Source organism: Chelonia mydas, chromosome 1 (genome assembly GCF_015237465.2).
Source record: "Chelonia mydas isolate rCheMyd1 chromosome 1, rCheMyd1.pri.v2, whole genome shotgun sequence".
Taxonomy (NCBI): Eukaryota; Metazoa; Chordata; order Testudines; family Cheloniidae; genus Chelonia; species Chelonia mydas.
In genome coordinates this window covers 209278763-209297775 of record NC_057849.1, presented here as the reverse complement: position 1 = coordinate 209297775, position 19013 = coordinate 209278763, and the positions used below count along the sequence as shown (strand labels likewise).

The window sequence follows — 19013 nt, the reverse complement described above, 5'->3', positions numbered from 1 at the left end:
GAGCTGTTAATTATCTCATAGCATTCCCCACCTCAAACTGAAAGCCTAAGGTGTACCATATCAAATTCTCTAAAGCCCTTTTATTCCAGAGAATTAAAGGTTGTCAGTTTACAGCCCAGGGAGGAGAGGACGCTGAGTGGCCTGAAGGTGTCTATAACGAAGGGAAAAGTGCTGGTGGTGTGGAAGAGGTGAACCTCTCCATGACCCTTGGGCGTATGCAGCGACTGCAGATCCAGGAGCTGTGCACTAGCTATGCGCCGACATTCTCAGCCACCCCAGGACTGACTGAACGGGCATACCACTCCATTGACACAGGTAATGCTCACCCAATTAAAGTCCAACCTTACCAGGTGTCTCCTCAAGCTAAAACTGCTACAGAACGGGAGATCCAGGATATGTTACAGATGGCTATAATCCACCCCTCTGGCAGTACGTGGGCATCTCCAGTAGTTCGAGTTCCCAAACCAGATGGGGAGATACGTTTTTGCATGGACTACCATAAGCTAAATGCTGTAACTCGCCCAGACAACTATCCAATGCCACACACAGATGAACTATTAGAGAAACTGGGACGGGCCCAGTTCATCTCTACCTTGGACTTAACCAAGGGGTACTGGCAGGTACCGCTAGATGAATCCGCCAAGGAGAGGTCAGCCTTCACCACACATCTCGGGCTGTATGAATTTAATGTACTCCCTTTCTGGCTGCGGAATGCACCCGCCACCTTCCAAAGACTTGTAGATGATCTCCTAGTGGGATTAGGAGAATATGCAGTCGCCTACCTTGACGATGTGGCCATATTTTCAGATTCCTGGGCAGAACACCTGGAACATTTACAAAAAGTCTTTGAGCGCATAAGGGAGGCAGGACTATCTGTTAAGGCTAAGAAGTGTCAAATAGGCCTAAACAGAGTGACTTACCTTGGACACCAGGTGGGTCAAGGAACTATCAACCCCCTACAGGCTAACGTGGATGCTGTCCAAGAGTGGCCTGTCCCAAAGTTAAAGAAACAGGTTCAATCCTTCTTAGGCTTGGCCCGTTATTACAGACGATTTGTACCGCAATACAGCCAAATTGCCACCCCACTGACAGACCTAACCAAAAAGAAACAGCCAAATGCCGTTCAGTGGACCGAAAAGTGTCAGAAGGCCTTTAACAGCTTAAAGTGACACTCATGTCTGACCCTCTACTATGGGCCCCAGACTTTGACAAACCTTTCCTAGTAACCAAACATGCGTCCGAGCGTGGTGTGGGAGCAATTTTAATGCAGAAAGGACCGGATCAAGAATTCCACCCTATAGCGTTTCTCAGCAAGAAGCTGTCTGAGAGGGAAAGCAACTGGTCAGTCAGTGAAAAAGAATGTTACGCCATTGTCTACGCTCTGGAAAAGCTACACCCATATGTTTGGGGACGGCGTTTCCACCTGCAAACCGACCATGCTGCGCTACAGTGGCTTCATACCGCCACGGGAAATAACAAAAAACTTATTCGGTGGAGTTTAGCTCTCCAAGATTTTGAGTTTGACATCCAACACATCTCAGGAGCTTCTAACAAAGTGGCTGATGCACTTTCCCGTGAAAGTTTCCCAGAATCAACTGGTTAAAATAGTCCTTGAGAGGTGGAAAATATTGTTAGTCTTTATACACTTGGTATAAAGTATATGTAGAGGTGCATGTGTCTTATTAACTCTGTTTTCTCCTAGAGCTCCAGGAAGAAATCACAGCCAATGTTTCACCCTATCTGTGATTTGGGGGGCGTATCATAAACATAAAGGGAAGGGTAAACACCTTTAAAATACCTCCTGGCTAGAGCAAAAACCCTTTCACCTGTAAAGGGTTAAGAAGCTAGGATAGCCTCGCTGGCACCTGACCAAAATGACAAATGAGGAGAGAAGATACTTTCAAAGCTGGAGGGGGGGTGAGAAACAAAGGCTCTCTCTGTCTGTGTGATACTTTTGCCGAGAACAGAAAGTAATGGAGTCTTAGAACTTAGTAAGTAATCTAGCTAGATATGCGTTAGATTATGATTTCTTCTTTAAATGGCTGAGAAATTAAGCTGTGCTGAATAGAATGAATATTCCTGTCTGTGTGTCTTTTTGTAACTTAAGGTTTTGCCTAGAGGGATTCTCTATGTTTTGAATCTAATTACCCCTTAAGGTATTTACCATCCTGATTTTACAGAGGTGATTCTTTTTTACTTTTTACTTCTATTAAAATCCTTCTTTTCAGAAACTGAATGTTTTTTCATTGTTCTTGAGATCCAAGGGTTTGTGTGTGTAGTTACCTATGCAAATTGGTGAGGATTTTTACCAAACCTTCCCCAGGAAGTGGGGTGCAAGGGTTGGGAGAATTTTGGGGGGAAAGAGGTTTCCAAACAACCCTTTCCTAATAAAAATAAACCCAGATAAACGTTTGGTGGTGGCAGTGGAAGTCCAAGGGCAAAGGGTAAAATAGTTTGTACCTTGGGGAAGTTTTAACCTTAGCTGGTAAAAGTAAGCTTAAGAGGTTTTCATGCAGGTCCCCACATCTGTACCCTAGAGTTCAGAGTGGGGAAGGAACCCTAACAGGGATTCTCTATGTTTTGAATCTGATTACCCTGTAAGGTATTTACCATCCTGATTTTTACAGAGGTGATTCTTTTACTTTTTCTTCTATTAAAATTCTTCTTTTAAGAACCTGATTGCTTTTTGCATTGTTCTTGAGATCCAAGGGTTTGGGTGTGTGTTCACCTATGCAAATTGGTGAGGATTTTTATCAAGCCTTCCCCAGGAAAGGGGGTGTAGGGTTAGGGAGGATTTTGGGGGGAAAGACATTTCCAAGCGGGCTCTTTCCCTGTGATATACATTTGTTAGACGCTTGGTGGTGGCAGAAAAAAAGTCCAAGGGCAAAAGGTAAAATAGTTTGTATCTTGGGGAAGTTTTAACCTAAGTTGGTAAAAATAAGCTTAGGGGGTTTTCATGCAGGTCCCCACATCTGTACCCTAGAGTTCAGAGTGGAGAAGGAATGAATCAGGTTCTGAGTGTCAAAATAGATAAGCCTTAGAGCTGCAGAAAAAGTGTATAAAGCCCTAGCATCTGGAAAGCAGTTCCCTTATAGTATTGTGTGGAAGACAGCAGGGCAAGTGTTCTAGCTCGACTGTGACCTGTGGTTTAAATGCTGTTAATGATTCCAACATTCATTATTATTATTGATTTCTCTTTAGCACTCAGAAGTAAGCAAGGTGCTTAACAGAAGACATGCCCCCCTCTCAGATTGAAGACAATCTCAGTGATAGATGTTAAATATGTGATTCATACATTTCCAGGCCAGAAGGGACCATTGTGATTCTGTAGCAGTCTGATCTCCTGCATAACACAGGCCAAAGAACTTCCTAGAATCATCCCTAGAAGAGATCCTTTCGAAAAACATCCACCTTGATCTAAAAATGGTGAGTGATGGAGAATCTACTATGACCATTGGTGAGAGTGAGGGTAAAAATAAATAGGGAGTGGATGGGGTGAGGAAGAACAAGGGATATAGCAGTACAATGACATGGAGAAGATGAAGATAAATAAGATTAAAATAACATAATAAAAATCAGTAAGAGAGAGAGAGAGAGAGAAGAGATCAGGGGCAGGATCCTCAGCTCGTATAAGTGGACACAGGTCATCTGACTTCCTTTACACCAGCTGAGGATCTGGTTCTAGACACAGATTAGATGTATTTGGCAGGGGTGACCAAATTTACTGGCTCTCCAAGCAACATACAACAATCTTCAGAAGTTCGAGATCCAGGGTACACCTGCCGGGGGTCAGGGCTTCTCTCCTGCAGAAGGCACCTGATGGGGCTATGGGCTGAAGCCCCACTCCTGCTGAAGCCCCAAGCCCAGGAAGGAGCACTCTGCAGAGCTGAAGCCCCAAGACTCCCTTCCCCAATGGGGAAGCCCTATTGCACCGCCCCGCTGCAAGGCAGAGGTCCTGAGCTCCATTCCCACCCAGACCGGTAGATGGAGAATGGGGGGGACTCCACAAGCCACACTTTAATAGTAAAAGAGCCACAGTTTGGCCACCCCTGCTATATGGGTCTCCAACATTTCCACCTTCCCAGAGGAGTACAGTATTTTCCTTAAGGCTGATGAGCCTTTCATTGAGTCTAGTTTTAACTCCCTGAAGAGCTACTCACAGTTTGAAGGTTTTGCAGCCAAGAGCACAGTGAGGTTTCTCATTCTGTGAGTCAGAGTCATAGCCAGGTGAACCTGGCCTCCATCCTGGTCTCCATCCTGTTGACTGTGGTCGGTAAATTTTCAAAGGAGATATCTGTAGCCAGTGTATCTGCACCAGAAAACAGCTTAATGGTTGGGGTGGAATGAGGCTGTACAGTTGCCTCATCAGTCAATGCCATCATCTGCTACTTTTCCCAGAAGCCAGACCTCAGTCATAGAGAAGATCAGAACCAGTTTTCTAGGTTGCACGGTGGATTTGTATCACTCTGGGGTTAGGAAGCTATGAAATTACTCTGACATCACTTTGAGCTCTTCAAACCAGTTTCCTGTTTAGCACTGCGTTTAGTCTTACACCAACTGCAAAAGAATGCTGAGCTGAACAGCTGCCACCAACAGGGCTTTACAAAATAATAGTCCTCTCTTGTCTGCCGAGTGAGAGAGGTTTCTTTTTCAGATACAGCCAATTTAAACTGCTCTCCAGACTACCTTGCCAACGATGGAACTGAGAGATACGGCACTGAAAGCTACAGCCTAGCTCTTTGTGCAGCGTTTAGGACCAAATGGGGGAGGGAGGCAGAAGGTCATTTGTGAAGTGCATTTACAGAGTGGTGTGGGGTAGAGGAGAATAACGGGCTCAGAGTGTTTTGTGGTAGTGGAGCAGCTTGTGTTTACGTGGAGGGGAGGGTGAATACAAAGGGATTCCCGATCAGGCAGTTATACTCTCAGTAAAAAAAGATTACTTGAATTGGATAAGAGAAAATAAACAAGAAAAATGGCATCAAACAATGGCTCAGGTAAGCAGAGTCTGAGGGCCGGTCTTCCAGGCTTCCCTCCAGTCCAGTCACCTCAGAGGACTGACTGACCAGGTGTTTTGAACTCTGCATCAGAGTGTTGCAGATCTTAAAAGTGCAGTCACCCGATACCTTTCAGTCAATTTTTTAAAATCTCTGTGCACTACAGGAAATGACTGTGTCTATTTAAGGTACTGGTGGTTAAGGCCTTCTGTGACTAGAAATTTTGATCTGAAGGGGAAAGTATTTTCTTTTAGCAAAGTTCCCTTCCCTAAAATAAAGTTACATAAAATGGGTAGGAAGAATATCAGTCACTGTCTAATCCAATTTACCTTTTTTTATTTCACCATCATCATGGTGTGAAGCATGGTGTTAAGCAGATCTATTGTTTGTAAGGAATATCTGAGGTGGCAGCAGATGTCAATTCTGAAGCACTTAGAGGAGAGGAAAGTGATCAGGAACAGTCAGCATGGATTCACCAAGGGCAAGTCATGCCTGACTAATCTAATTGCCTTCTATGACGAGATAACTGGTTCTGTGGATGAAGGGAAAGCAGTGGACATGTTGTTCCTTGACTTTAGCAAAGCTTTTGACACTGTCTCCCACAGTATTCTTGCCAGCAAGTTAAAGAAGTATGGGCTGGATGAATGGACTGTAAGGTGGATAGAAAGTTGGCTAGATTGTCAGGCTCAACGGGTAGTGATCAATGGCTCCATGTCTAGTTGGCAGCCGGTATCAAGTGGAGTGCCCCAAGGGTTGGTCCTGGGGCTGGTTTTGTTCAATATCTTCATAAATGATATGGAGGATGGTGTTGATTGCACCCTCAGCAAGTTTGCAGATGACACTAAACTGGGAGGAGAGGTAGATACGCTGGAGGGTAGGGATAGGATACAGAGGGCCCTAGACAAATTGGAGGATTGGGCTGAAAGAAATCTGATGAGGTTCAACAAGGACAAGTGCAGAGTCCTGCACTTAGGACGGAAGAATCCAATGCACCGCTACAGACTAGGGACCGAATGGCTAGGCAGCAGTTCTGCAGAAAAGGAACTAGGGGTTACGGTGGTCAAGAAGCTGGATATGAGTCAACAGTGTGCCCTTGTTGCCAAGAAGGCCATTGGCATTTTGGGATGTATAAGTAGGGGCATTGCCAGCAGATCGAGGGACGTGATCGTTCCCCTCTATTTGACACTGGTGAGGCCTCATCTGGAGTACTGTGTCCAGTTTTGGGCCCCACACTACAAGAAGGATGTGGAAAAATTGGAAAGAGTCCAGCGGAGGGCAACAAAAATGTTAAGGGACTGGAACACATGAGTTATGAGGAGACGCTGAGGGAACTGGGGATGTTTAGTCTACGGAGACAGAGTGGGTTTGTGTGTGGGGTGGGGTGGGGTGGGGATGGGGGTGAGAAAACCTGGATTTGTGCTGGAAATGGGCCAACTTGATTATCATACACATTGTAAGGAGAGTGATTACTTTAGATAAGCTATTACCAGCAGGAGAGTGGGGTGGGGGGAGGTATTTTTTCATGATTTGTGTGTATAAAAAGATCTTCTACACTTTCCACAGTATGCATCCGATGAAGTGAGCTGTAGCTCATGAAAGCTTATGCTCAAATAAACTGGTTAGTCTCTAAGGTGCCACAAGTACTCCTTTTCTATCTCCTGAACAGCTCTCCAAAGGTACAAATACTAGAAGGTAAGTTCCTCACCCCAAATTCTTCTTGCTCTAGGGTGACCCCTTTCCTCCAAAATAAAATGCCCTTTCAGGAGCTGAGCTTCATCCCCAAGTGCAGCTGCAAACACAAACGAAGAGTGAAAGCTGCTGGCCAACACGGGGCGGAGAGTGGGGGTGTGAGAGAACTTGTATTAAACAGGAAGGCAGCGAGTGGCAGAAAACCAGAACTGTCCCACTCCCCAGCCTGTACTGCATTAGATTAGAGGAATGTAGTTCCATTTGCCTGGTCCCTGACTGCTGAGCAGAGGTTGGGGCTTATAATGAAGGAGCAATGGAGGAGAGCAACTGCTGGAAAATGTGAAAGTAGAAGGCATGTAACTGGCAGGACCACAGCCTGTGTGTAGGTGGGGGAGGGAAATGCAGGGCAGAGCATGTGTGTGTGAGGCTGAGCCTGGAGGTGCAGAACACAGGGTATGTGCATGGGGCAGGAAGGCATCTAGAGCAGGTTGGATGTGGGAAGTTGGCTTGTGTGGGGGGCAAGAGCAGATGGTGTGTGTTGGGGGGTGGGATGAGGACCTTATTTAGTCTTTGTGTCACAGCAGGGTTTAGAGGGCACCAGAGGTGACAGGTATAATAGGCCAGAGAAGGCTAAGCCTTCCCTGGCACAGCTGCTGCAGTGGGATGCCGTTTGCAGGATTTTAATTATTATTATGCTCTATGCAGGTTCTGGGGCAGCTGAGGGGGAGCCTCTCTATTGGTTCATGAGTGGCTGGGAGAAGCATTCATGTAACTCAGTTGGGTGTGTCCCTGTCTGTGGATGTCTATGTAAGTGCAGCACCTGACAGAGGTTTGTGGCTTAGCACAGAGATTTGTGGGACAGAGGGCTGAGTGGTCCCACAGTTCAGGTTGCACCTTGGCAAAATCTGTCACAATGTGTTTCTGAATTCTCATGGCAACAGATGGGGGAAAATTGTTCAGATATAAAGAATGATAGAACTGTTCCATCCAATAATCTGAAAGTTATGTGAATTTTAATTAAGGCAACTTGACATGTTCATACATACATGGAATGTACCAATATCTACTCGCTGTAGGGGTATTCTTTCAGGACAGCTCTACTACTTTACCCTTCATAGGGGTCTGTGTGTCCAAAATGTTAAAATATTCTTCTTGTTTTTATTACTAAATCTACAAAATATTAAAATGATAAAAAACCAAAAACAAATGATCATCTAGAAAGTCTGAGTCACTAAAGGTATTGGAATCATAAACTCCAGGAAATTTATACTGTCCTGTTAGTGTAAAGGCCCTACCATACTGCTGACATACATAAGATGGACAAAACCGAACAGCAAATAAACTTTAAGAAAAATACATTGAAGTAAAATATATAAGGCAAAGTGAACAGTAAAAACAGACCATTATGGGGAAAAAATTGCAGTCTAATAATGTAAGTAAACAATTTATGAAACCAAGCACAATTTTAGAGCCATTGAAAAACAGATACACTTTGGACAAATGAGAATATCACGAGATCCTCTTTTTCCTAAAGAGCAGGCGTTCTGTAGCGGCTGCATACGAACTTCTCCCTCCAAAAACTCTCAAGTCCCTGGTGTCATGGATCACAAAGACCAACTCCATGCCTAGGGAGGCGAGTGGAGACAACCCTGAAGGTCACATGAAGCCAGAGCCTCTGCTGGTGTGATTTGGCCCATCCTCACGTGAGTCAATGGAGTTACACTGATTTACATTAGCTGAAGAGCTGGCTCTGTGATCTTCAGGGAAAAAAATCACTGTGATAAACTTTGTGCCAGTGGGGATCTGTGTTGGTTCTATTGCCACTGCTTGTTGAAGGAAAATTATATTTAAATGAAAGCTGATATTTTTCTTCAGAGCTCTCTCACATTAGAGGGCTTCCAGTCCTCCCGGACTTATGGTAACTCTTGATCCTTCCCAAGTACAGACAGCTGATTTGGAATGGTTTCTTACCCTAAGAGTCAAACGTCACCAACAGCTAGAATCAATTGGCTGGGCCACGTAGACATTGACCACTGTGAGTGAGTTTGACAGCCACCTTGCTCTCGTTTATCCCTCACTATTCTTAGAACGATCTCAACAGAGAAATTAGTAGCTTCATATACTGAGCCATGATCTACACTTAACATTTAGATCAGCCTAGCTATAGCCAGGGTGGATAAAAATCCATGATTTTTAAAAAGAAATTTAAAAAATTGGATTTTTTTTTAATTTAAATCAGATTTTTGAGGAAAAAAACTACGTAAAGATAGCTTTAATTAAGATACATTATAGCTCAAAAATAGCTCAGCGTGGAATTGGGATTATAAATTCTAATTCTATAGTATGAGACAATATATTCATGTAATGTTTAAGAAAAGTTTTGTAAATGAGTTCTAATAGTTCATGGATTAGGGACCCAATTTTATGGGGTTCCACAGGCTTCTGTGTAGATTATTTAGGTTAATCCTTCTATCTACCCAATGGGACTCAGTGCTCAATCTAGAAAATACCATCAGAGATGCTTAGTTCTGCACTTCTCAAACTGTGGATTTGTGTCTCCAGAGGTAACATGCTTGTTAACAGCAAAAATGTTTTGAAATAAATAAATAATATATAGAGGTGAGAAATAACAGACCTCAACTCTATTGTCCCTCTGCAAATTTGTGTACACAGCGTCAATCCCTTATCTCTCTCTAAAAGTGCAAAGTTTCAAAAAGTTCAATGAATAGAAGATTGTTGGGGGCCCAATAGATCTGGACAAGGAGAAGAAGTCTGGAGATAAATGTGAGACGCGAGGGACATATGCTTATTTTGTTAAAATATTATATGTTTGCTGTTGAAGAAAAAAATCCAGAATACTTAACGTTGTTGTTTTAGTTAAATCAAACAATTTAAATGTCTGTCTGGTGATGTTCTCCTCCTAATACAACAGGGCAAGAAAATCCTCCAAATATTAATGATTAACCTGTTGAATTGGAGATAGTTCACCTCCCAATGACTTCATAAATATCTGCTTCAATACCTTTGGTAAATGAAATAACCAAACAATGATTCATTTTCTGATATAGCTGTAAAACTCATCTGAAAAGTTTTCAAAATAAATCACTGTTTAAAAATGTATAGTGTGTACCTTCTAAAAATGAAACCTCCATCTATCTCTGAGATGTGAAGAATATGTATTAAGGTTATAACAACCAACAACAATGCACTTTTATGTAGAAAACCATGGTTAAATTGAGTCTTCCTGAATAGTGATTTAAATCATGATTTAAACCAGGGGTCGGCAACCTTTCAGAAGTGGTGTGCCGAGTCTTCATTTATTCACTTTACTTTAAGGTTTCGCGTGCCAGTAATACATTTTAACATTTTTTAGAAGGTCTCTCTCTATAAGTCTATATATTATATAACTAAACTATTGTCGTATGTAAAGTAAACAAGGTTTTCAAAATGTTTAAGAAGCTTCATTTAAAATTAAATTAAAATGCTGATCTTACGCTGCCGGCCCGCTCAGCCCACTGCCAGCCTGAGGTTCCGTTGAGCTAGGCCGGCAGCAGACTGAGCGGGGCCTGCGGCCGGGACCCTGGCTGGCAAGGGGCTGGCAGCCGGGACCCCAGACCAGCAGTGGGCTGAGCGGTTCAGCCTGCTGCCACTCAGCCCGCTGCCAGTCTGGGTTTCCATCCGCCGGCTCCTGCCAGCCAGGGTCCCGGCTGCTGGCCCTGCTCAGCCCGCTGCCAGTCTGGGATCCCAGTCCTGCCCCCATAGAGTGGGTACCTACCTTCTCCCTGGTTCTAGCCTATTCTCTTCCTCTCTTTCTGCACTGAGCAGAGGGCTGGGGGTGAAGGAGCAGGCTGGGAGTTGGGCTGGAGGGTCTGGCCAGGAGCTAGAATGAGGGAGGGGGCTCAGGGTTGGGGCAGGAGGTTTGGGTGTGGAGTGCTTACCTGGGCAGCTCCCATTTGGTGCGAGGGGTGCAGGCAGGAATGTGGGAGGGTGGTGCAGGAGCTCCCGTTTGGTGCTCAGGGTGGGGGTGAGAATGTGGGGTTGAAAGAGTAAGGGCATGGGGTGTGGGGGGGGGTGAGGAGGGTGCAAGAGTCAGGGCATAGGGTGTGGGGGGCTGGGTATGTGTGGGGGTGCTGGAGTAAAGGCTGGGATCGTGGGAGGGTGCAGGGGTCAGGGCAGAGGGCTGGTGGGGGTGAGGGGTGCCGGGATCAGGGCAGAGAGCTGGGGGGGGTGTGAGGAGGGTGCAGGAGTCAGGGCAGAGGGCTGGGGGCATGTGAGGGAGGTGCAGGAGTCAGGGCATGCGGTGTGGGGGTGCTGGAGTCAAGGCTGGGGTTGTGGGGGGTGCAGGGGTCAGAGCAGAGGGCTGGGTATGTGTGGGGGGGTGCAGGGGTCAGGGCAGAGGGCTGGGTATGTGTGGGGGGGTGCAGGGGTCAGGACAGAGGGCTGGGGGGGTGGGTGTGGGCTAGGGTCATGGGGGTGCTCCCAGTCCCCTGCCCAGAGCGGCTCACTGCAGGGGGCTGGAGGGGATATGCCCTGATTCCCTCCCCCCCTTCCCCAAGGCCCCATCCCCACCTCTTCTCCGCCTCCTCCCCGGAGTAGCGAGTGTGCTGCGGCTTCGCTTCTCCCCCTCCCTCACAAGAGCGATCAGCTGATCGGCGGCAGGGAGGGAGAGGAGGAGGGGCAGGAACCCAGCACAGCATGGGAAGGGGGACCTTGCCTGCCCTGCAGCAGCAGCAGCCAGCAGGACCAAGCTTCTTCACCCTGCCCCCACGGGGGGCGGGGGTTGGAGAAGAGCGGGCTGGGGCGGGCAGGATTTTTAATGGCACGCTGCTGCCTGCGGAGGTCCCGGCCTGGGTTCAGCAGCGGGCTGAGCGGGGCCGGCGGCTGGGACCCAGCAGGCAGCAGCTTGCCATTCAAAAATGGCTCCCGTGCCGTCTTTGGCACACATGCCATAGGTTGCCGACCCCTGATTTAAACCATGATTTAAATCAATTTGATTTAAATCAAATCCATCGTGGCTGTAGCGCTGAGGGGTGTGACAAATTCATGCTTCTGAGTACCATAGTTAAGCCAACCTAATCCCTGGTGCTTGGAAAGAATTCTTCCATCAACCTAGCCACTGCCGCTCGGGGAGGCAGATTACCTACGTCAATGGAAAAACGGTTTCCGTCAATGTTGGAAGCCTCTACTCTGTGGTGATCCAGCAGCATAGCTGGAGCGCTGCCACTGTAGCACCCGTAGCATAGACAAGCCCTCACTCAGAAACCTAAGATTCCATTCGTAGGTAGCTCAGGGTTGGTTGGGAACTTGCCCCGACTATCTTAAACTTTACTGCTGCGCCGGAATAGCCCTTCGGACTGTTCCCCCAGAACATGTTCTTTGGGTGTGAAAGGAAAGTGACCCTAGTAGATGCCCCTGAACTGAATCTTGTGCTACAAACTTATTTGGCCTCAACACCCCCAAGAATTATTTGAATCTAATCCTCTGATCGGCTTAGTGACTACCACTATTAATTATTTGCATTGTGATAGCACCTAGTGGTCAGGTCCCCATTGTGGTAGGCGCTGCACAAACATATGGCACAGACATAGTTTGATCGAGCTCGCCAAGGGGCTTGCAGTCTAAGAGTACACTGCAGTCAGAGATGTGACTGCAGCCAGCTTGGACATGCTTGAGCTACCTCTGAACTAGCTCAGTTGAGTAACAATAGACCTGAAGCTGACGCTGCACGGAGTTGCTGCTTAAGTACATTTCGAGGTCCCCAGCAGGATTGTACAACTCGTGCTGCTGCAGCTTCATTGCTGTTGTAATTTGAGCTGGGAAGATCAAAGCTAGCTTGGGGATGCATCGACATGTCCTCACTATGAGATGAGAAACAATCGGCGGATACAACAAAGAAACCGCGGGGTGGTGGTATGGGGACGAAGCACAAGGAATCTATTAGATGGGACCGATCAGCAGGACAATTAGCACTCACAGCACACCAGCTTGCTTGAGTTTTCATTTCATTGCTGCTCAATCTTTCTCCTTCCTTACTGAACCCACGTGGAGGGGTTGTGAGTTAGTGTTTTGGGGAAGAGATTTTGCTAATCTACAGTTGTTAATGCTTTGAAATTTATATATATTTATTGAGACTACATTGCATTATAGCTTTCAAAATTATGTTAAAACCTGGGTCTTATATTAATTGGGTGAGTGAAGTGACATCTAAAACTCAAATGGGGAACACACAGAATGCCTGATATCTGGTGAGCAGAGCTAGCAGCAAAAACTGTTTTTTTAAAAGAGGCTGGTTTTGTGATGGGGTGGAACAGAACTGCAAGCCAAGCTTGTAGGTATACTTTGGGGGTGGTGTGCAGGATGGGTTGCTCTGAGTATTGTAGGGAACGACCTTAAATTGGACAGTGATAGAACTGGATTAGGCAACCTTCCATGTCTTTTCCATCTCTTATATAATTCTACTAACTATAGCGCTGCTATCAGTGATCATTATAATAAACAAAATCAAGCCATTTGTAGCTAATGGTGAGTGAGCATCTAACAGTGGAGAAAACGGCCAAGTCAAGCTGTGTCCTGTGTGTATGAGCACAAACAGCTAAGGGCTCTTTTTATAGCCCCAGCCCCTGGTTAATGAGCATCCAGAACTGGAGACCACATCTGATTCAATATAAGCACCTTCTCTAAAACCCTTTGCTGCCAACCTGCAAGAGAGAATGAAAGAAATTGTTACCTTGAGATTTACCATCCAAGAATTTCACTGAAAGAGGGAACCCTCTGGTGGTAACCGAACCTCTTGGGAGACCTCTGTGTTTTCACCCTAATTCACTAGATCACAAAAGGAAGAAAGGAGAGCAGCAGAATACGGACCCTGGACTTCAGAAAAGCAGATTTTGACTCCCTTAGGGAACTGATGGGCAGGATCCCCTGGGAGGTTAATATGAGGGGGAAAGGAGTCCAGGAGAGCTGGCTGTATTGTAAAGAAGCCTTATTGAGGGTGCAGGAACAAACCATCCCAATGTGCAGAAAGAATAGCAAATATGGCTGGCAACCAGCTTGGCTTAACAGAGAAATCTTCGGTGAGCTTAAAGAGAAAAAGGAAGCTTACAAGAAGTGGAAACTTGGACAGATGCCTAGGGAGGAGTATAAATATATTGCTCGAGCATGCAGGGGTGTAATCAGGAAGGCCAAAGCACAATTGGAGTTGCAGCTAGTTTGTGAAGGGTAACAAGAAGGGTTTCTACAGGTATGTTAGCAACAAGAAGATCAGGGAAAGTGTGGGATCCTTACTGAATAGGGGAGACAACCTAGTGAGAGATGATGTGCAAAACGCTGAAGTACTCAATGCTTTTTTTGCCTCAGTCTTCACGGACAAGGTCAGCTCCCAGACTGCAGCACTGGGCAACACAGTGAGGGGAGGAGGTGAGCAGCCCTCAGTGGTAAAAGAACAGATTAAGGACTATTTAGAAAAGCTGGACATGCATAAGTCCATGGGGCCCGATACAATGCATCCAATCGTGCTGAGGGAGTTGGATGATAGCAGAGCCGCTGACCATTATCTTTGAAAACTTGTGGCGATGGGGGAGGTCCTAGATGATTGGAAAAAGGCAAATATAGTGCCCATCTTTTAAAAAGGGAAGAAAGAGAATCCAGGAAACTACAGACTGGTCAGCCTCACCTCAGTCCCTGGAAAAATCATGGAGCAGGTCCTTAAGGAATCCATTTTGAAGCACTTGGAAGAGAGGAAGATGATCAGGAACAGTCAACATGGATCCACCAAGGGCAAGTCATGCCTGACCAACCTGATTGCTTTCTATGACGAGATAACTGGCTCTGAGGATATGGGGAAAGTGATGGATGTGATATGCCTTGACTTTAGCAAAGCTTTTGACATGGCCTCCCACAGTATTCTTGCCAGGAAGTTAAAAAAGTATGGATTCGATGAATTGACTATAAGGTGGATGGAAAGCTGGTTAGATTGTCAGGTTCAATGGGTAGTGATCAATGGCTCCATGTCTAGCTGGCAGCCGGTATCAAGTGGAGTGCCCCAGGGGTCAGTCCTGGGGCCGGTTTTATTCAACATCTTCATTAATGATCTGGATGATGGGATGGATTGCACCCTCAGCAAGTTTGCAGATGACACTAAACTGGAGGGAGAGGTAGATACGCTGGAGGGTAGGGATAGGGTCCAGAGTGACCTAGACAAGTTGGAGGATTGGGCTACAAGAAATCTGATGAGGTTCAACAAGGACAAGTGCAGAGTCCTGCACTTAGGATGGAAGAATCCCATGCACTGCTACAGGCTGGGGACCGACTGGCTAAGCCGCAGTTCTGCAGAAAAGGACCTGGGAATTACAGTGGATGAGAAGCTGGATATGAGTCAATAGTGTGCCCTTGTTGCCAAGAAGGCCAATGGCATTTTGGGATGTATAAGTAGGGGCATTGCCAGCAGATCGAGGGACGTGATCGTTCCCTTCTATTCAACACTGGTGAGGCCTCATCTGGAGTACTGCGTCCAGTTTTGGGCCTCCCACTACAGAAAGGATGTGGACAAATTGGAGAGAGTCAAGAACAGGGCAATGAAAATGATTAAGGGGTTGGGTCACATGACTTATGAGGAGAGGATGAATGAACTGGGGTTATTTAGTCTGCAGAAGAGAAGAGTGAGGGGGGATTTGATAGCAACCTTCAACTACCTGAAGGGGGGTTCCAAAGAGGATAGAGCTCGGCTGTTCTCAGTGGTGGCAGATGACAGAACGAGAATCAATGGTCTCAAGTTGCAGTGGGGGAGGTCTAGGTAGGATATTAGGAAACACTATTTCACTAGGAGGGTGGTGAAGCACTGGAATGGGTTACCTAAGTAGGTGGTGGAATCTCCATCCTCAGAGGTTTTTAAGGCCCGGCTTGACAAAGCCCTGGCTGGGATGATTTAGTTGGGGTTGGCCCTACTTTGAGGAGGGGGTGGGATTAGATGACCTCCTGAGATCTCTTCCAACCCTAATCTTCTATGATTCTATGATCTTCTAGTCTGGAACAAAGATTTGACATTTTGAAAATTGGACAAAACACTAGAAATGGCTGATGAAGAGATTCCTTCTTGTGTGTGTTTTTTCCTACAAAAATGTATTAGGAAAATAACAAAGCAAGGTCTATGGATTGGACTTCACAAGAGAGGAGAATTCCACGGGATAAATAGGACTGCATTAGATACAAAGCTGCTTCACTGGCTGGAGGTGTTTCAAGAGGAGAAGAGCTGTTCACAGTGCATTGCTTCTGTCAGAGCTTCGGTTCCCTTCCCACCTATCTGCTCCCTCTGTGCTCCCCATTAAGTCTACTGAAAGCAGGGCAGGGAGCGAGGAGTGCAGCTAACAGCTCAGCTAAAGCACCTGCACTCTGTGCCACCCATCAAACACTCTGCTGTCCACAGAATTCCAATTCAAGGGCTAATTTTTCTATTTTGAATTGCAGACCTTGCTTTTGGTACCATGCAATGGATCTGAGCAGGAGGAGTCTAATGATATGTTTCATGTGTCTCCTGTCTCATTTTTTCCTGGAGGTCTTTGTAAAAAAAACATTTGAATTTTTCAATTTTGAAAACGGCACACTTTTTAGGGTATTCAGTTTCTGGAAAACCTTGTTCAAATTACTTAACGTTTTTCCTCACAAACTTTACTCAAAACCTTGACCTGACCTACCAATTTTCAGGTTGATATGACTTGTCTGTAGACTGTAGAAAGGATGCAAAATTCTGCATTAAGCAGAAACTAATCCACAGCTGAGAGCTGGGGCCAGGAGCAGGGCTGAGTCACACCCGGGAGCAGAGGCCGGGGCTGAGAGAAGGGGCAGAGATTGCAGCTGGGGATGGAGTGAAGCTGGGCCTGGGCCATGCCCCCCGGACATTCCTCCGTGCCCCCCTAAGGGGGGCACACCCCAGAGTTTGGGGACCACTGATCTAGCCATTAATTTCTATGGCTTCCATCACCATAGTATCACACATATTTGCTTTACAACATCCATGGGTGCTAAGATTCCCCTTTTTACCGGCAAGGAACTGAGGTACAGATTAATGAAGTCACTTGCCCATTCTCACATAGGAAATCTATGGCATAGCTACTAATTGAACACAGGACTCCCAAAGCCAGTCCACTACTAAATTCATCATGCCCCAGGAAGAAGGGACACAAAATGTGGATGGAGGGGAAGCAAACTCTATGAGGTAGCATTATGAATGATATTAAATCCCTATTTGTCATGTATTGTCATTCCAGCCTCGACTCAATAAGAACCTGACCCCAATCAGGAAGGATGTCTGGGCCAGCCAGCTTTCTGGTGGTAGAGGGGCTGAAGAAACACTTTACCTTTAGAACCACAGGATCCTCAGAAGTAATGTAAGGAGGAGAGAAATTCACTGACATGGACCAGGTGTACTTGACGCCTCCTCATTAAATGACCCCTTCTTCTGCTGAGGACTGTTGGTCAGTGGCCTTCCAGGAAAATAGGAAAGGTAGGAAGAGAAATGAGAGAGAGACTATGTGCATGAGCTAAATCCAAGGTAAAATTCACAGTGAACTACTCTTGCCAAACAGCATCAAGTTGCTGAGTTCCAAGTTCATAGGATTCCTGCCTTTTGGGTAGAAAACGAAGGACACTTAATTGTACCTGTGAAAATGTATGCAAATTATTAAATGAGCAAATTTTGAAGAGTTGTAAATAACTTCATTTAATCATAAATTTCAGGGCTTTTTTTTAAAGGGTTTAGATTGTATGCCATGTCCTCTCCAGTGATTATTAAACAAATTCTCATCCTAAAGAAAGTTGCAATTAATACACCCAAAATCTCAATGAATTAGCACATACATATGTGAGCAACAATGCCATGCTAATGGCTCACTGTCATTGCTGGACATTCACTCTCCATTCAGCCCATCACACTCATAGAATCATAGAATATCAGGGTTGGAAGGGACCTCAGGAGGTCATCTAGTCCAACCCCCTGCTCAAAGCAGGACCAATCCCCAACTAAATCATCCCAGCCAGGGCTTTGTCAAGCCTGACCTTAAAAACCTCTGAGGAAGGAGATTCCACCACCTCCCTAGGTAACGCATTCCAGTGTTTCACCACCCTCCTAGTGAAAACGTTTTTCCTAATATCCAACTTAATATCCACTCACTCTCTTCCCAACCCACACACAGACACACACAGTCTCCTCTCAGCACAGACATACGGGTAGACAACTCTCCCTCAAACAAGCCACACAGAGAGTTGTTACTATGGGCTCCTTTCCAGTGGGGTCTTCTTTGGTGCCAGTACAGACAGCAACTGTGTGGTTGAACAGAATGCACTTTGTAAGCGCTTTGAATGCTCAGGGAAGAGAGAAAAAGCAGCATTAGAAAAAATAGAGCACTAGACCCAGTTCTAACCCTAATGATAATAATAATGGTCATTATAATAAATAGTTACTAAAGCTAAGTTTCATAAAACTGTTATAAAAAGATGAACAATAATTCATATTATAGTAGTAGTATTATTAAAGATATTAATAAATTGTTGATAAAACATTATAGAATACAATCAGTTATATATAATAGTGTTAAGTATTGTAATAAATCAGAGCTCTACTTCTAGTGTTAATAACTAGAGTAATAAACAGTAACTAACTCTTCACTAAAGGAATAAATAATAAGGCATGAGGTCACTCTGGCTGTGAGTGGCTCCTCCGATCCTCACTTAAGTCTCTACAGGGCTAGCAAAGAAACAAAGCAAGACACTGACCCAGCAGCTGCTGGGATTCACTTGCCCCATGCACTGCAGCCTTGGAGGCTCATGCTCTGATACACTGGAGAGTTACAGGGGCCAGAGAATTGTTTCCCCCAATAATGGTTATATTTGTGGCTTCCCTTATGGGGTAATGGTCTCTATGGGTATGTCTACACTACAAAATTAGGTCGAATTTATAGAAGTCGTTTTTTTAGAAATCGTTTTTATATAGTCGATTCTGTCCCCCCACACACAAAATGCTCTAAGTGCATTAAGTGCATTAACTTGGCAGAGTGCTTCCACAGTACCGAACCTAGCGTAGACCTCCAGAGTGTTGCACTGTGGGTAGCTATCCCACAGTTCCACAGTCTCCGCCGCCCATTGGAATTCTGGGTTGAGATCCCAATGCATGATGGGCCAAAAAACATTGTCACGGGTGGTTCTGGGTACATATCCTCAGGCCCTCCCTCCCTCCATGAAAGCAATGGCAGACAATCGTTTCGGGCGAATCTGGGACTCCATCATGGTCACCTCTGCTGATAAGCTCTGCATGATCAGCTCTGCTGATGAGCTCTGCAT

General features: G+C 45.6%; 1 long non-coding RNA gene across 4 annotated transcripts in view; it reads left to right on the top strand.

The window, feature by feature from the left end:
- The window catches only part of LOC119567301, a 29346-nt gene extending 10647 nt beyond the window's left edge, over window positions 1-18699 (top strand). The window contains exons 2-5 of one of the 4 annotated variants that reach the window (XR_006291325.1): window positions 3304-3426; window positions 6558-7490; window positions 8218-8386; window positions 16946-18699. This is a non-coding gene — a long non-coding RNA (uncharacterized LOC119567301). The other 3 variants (XR_006291345.1, XR_005227249.2, XR_005227247.2) reach the window with 3 other exon arrangements.
- Window positions 18700-19013: the final 314 nt, after the last annotated feature.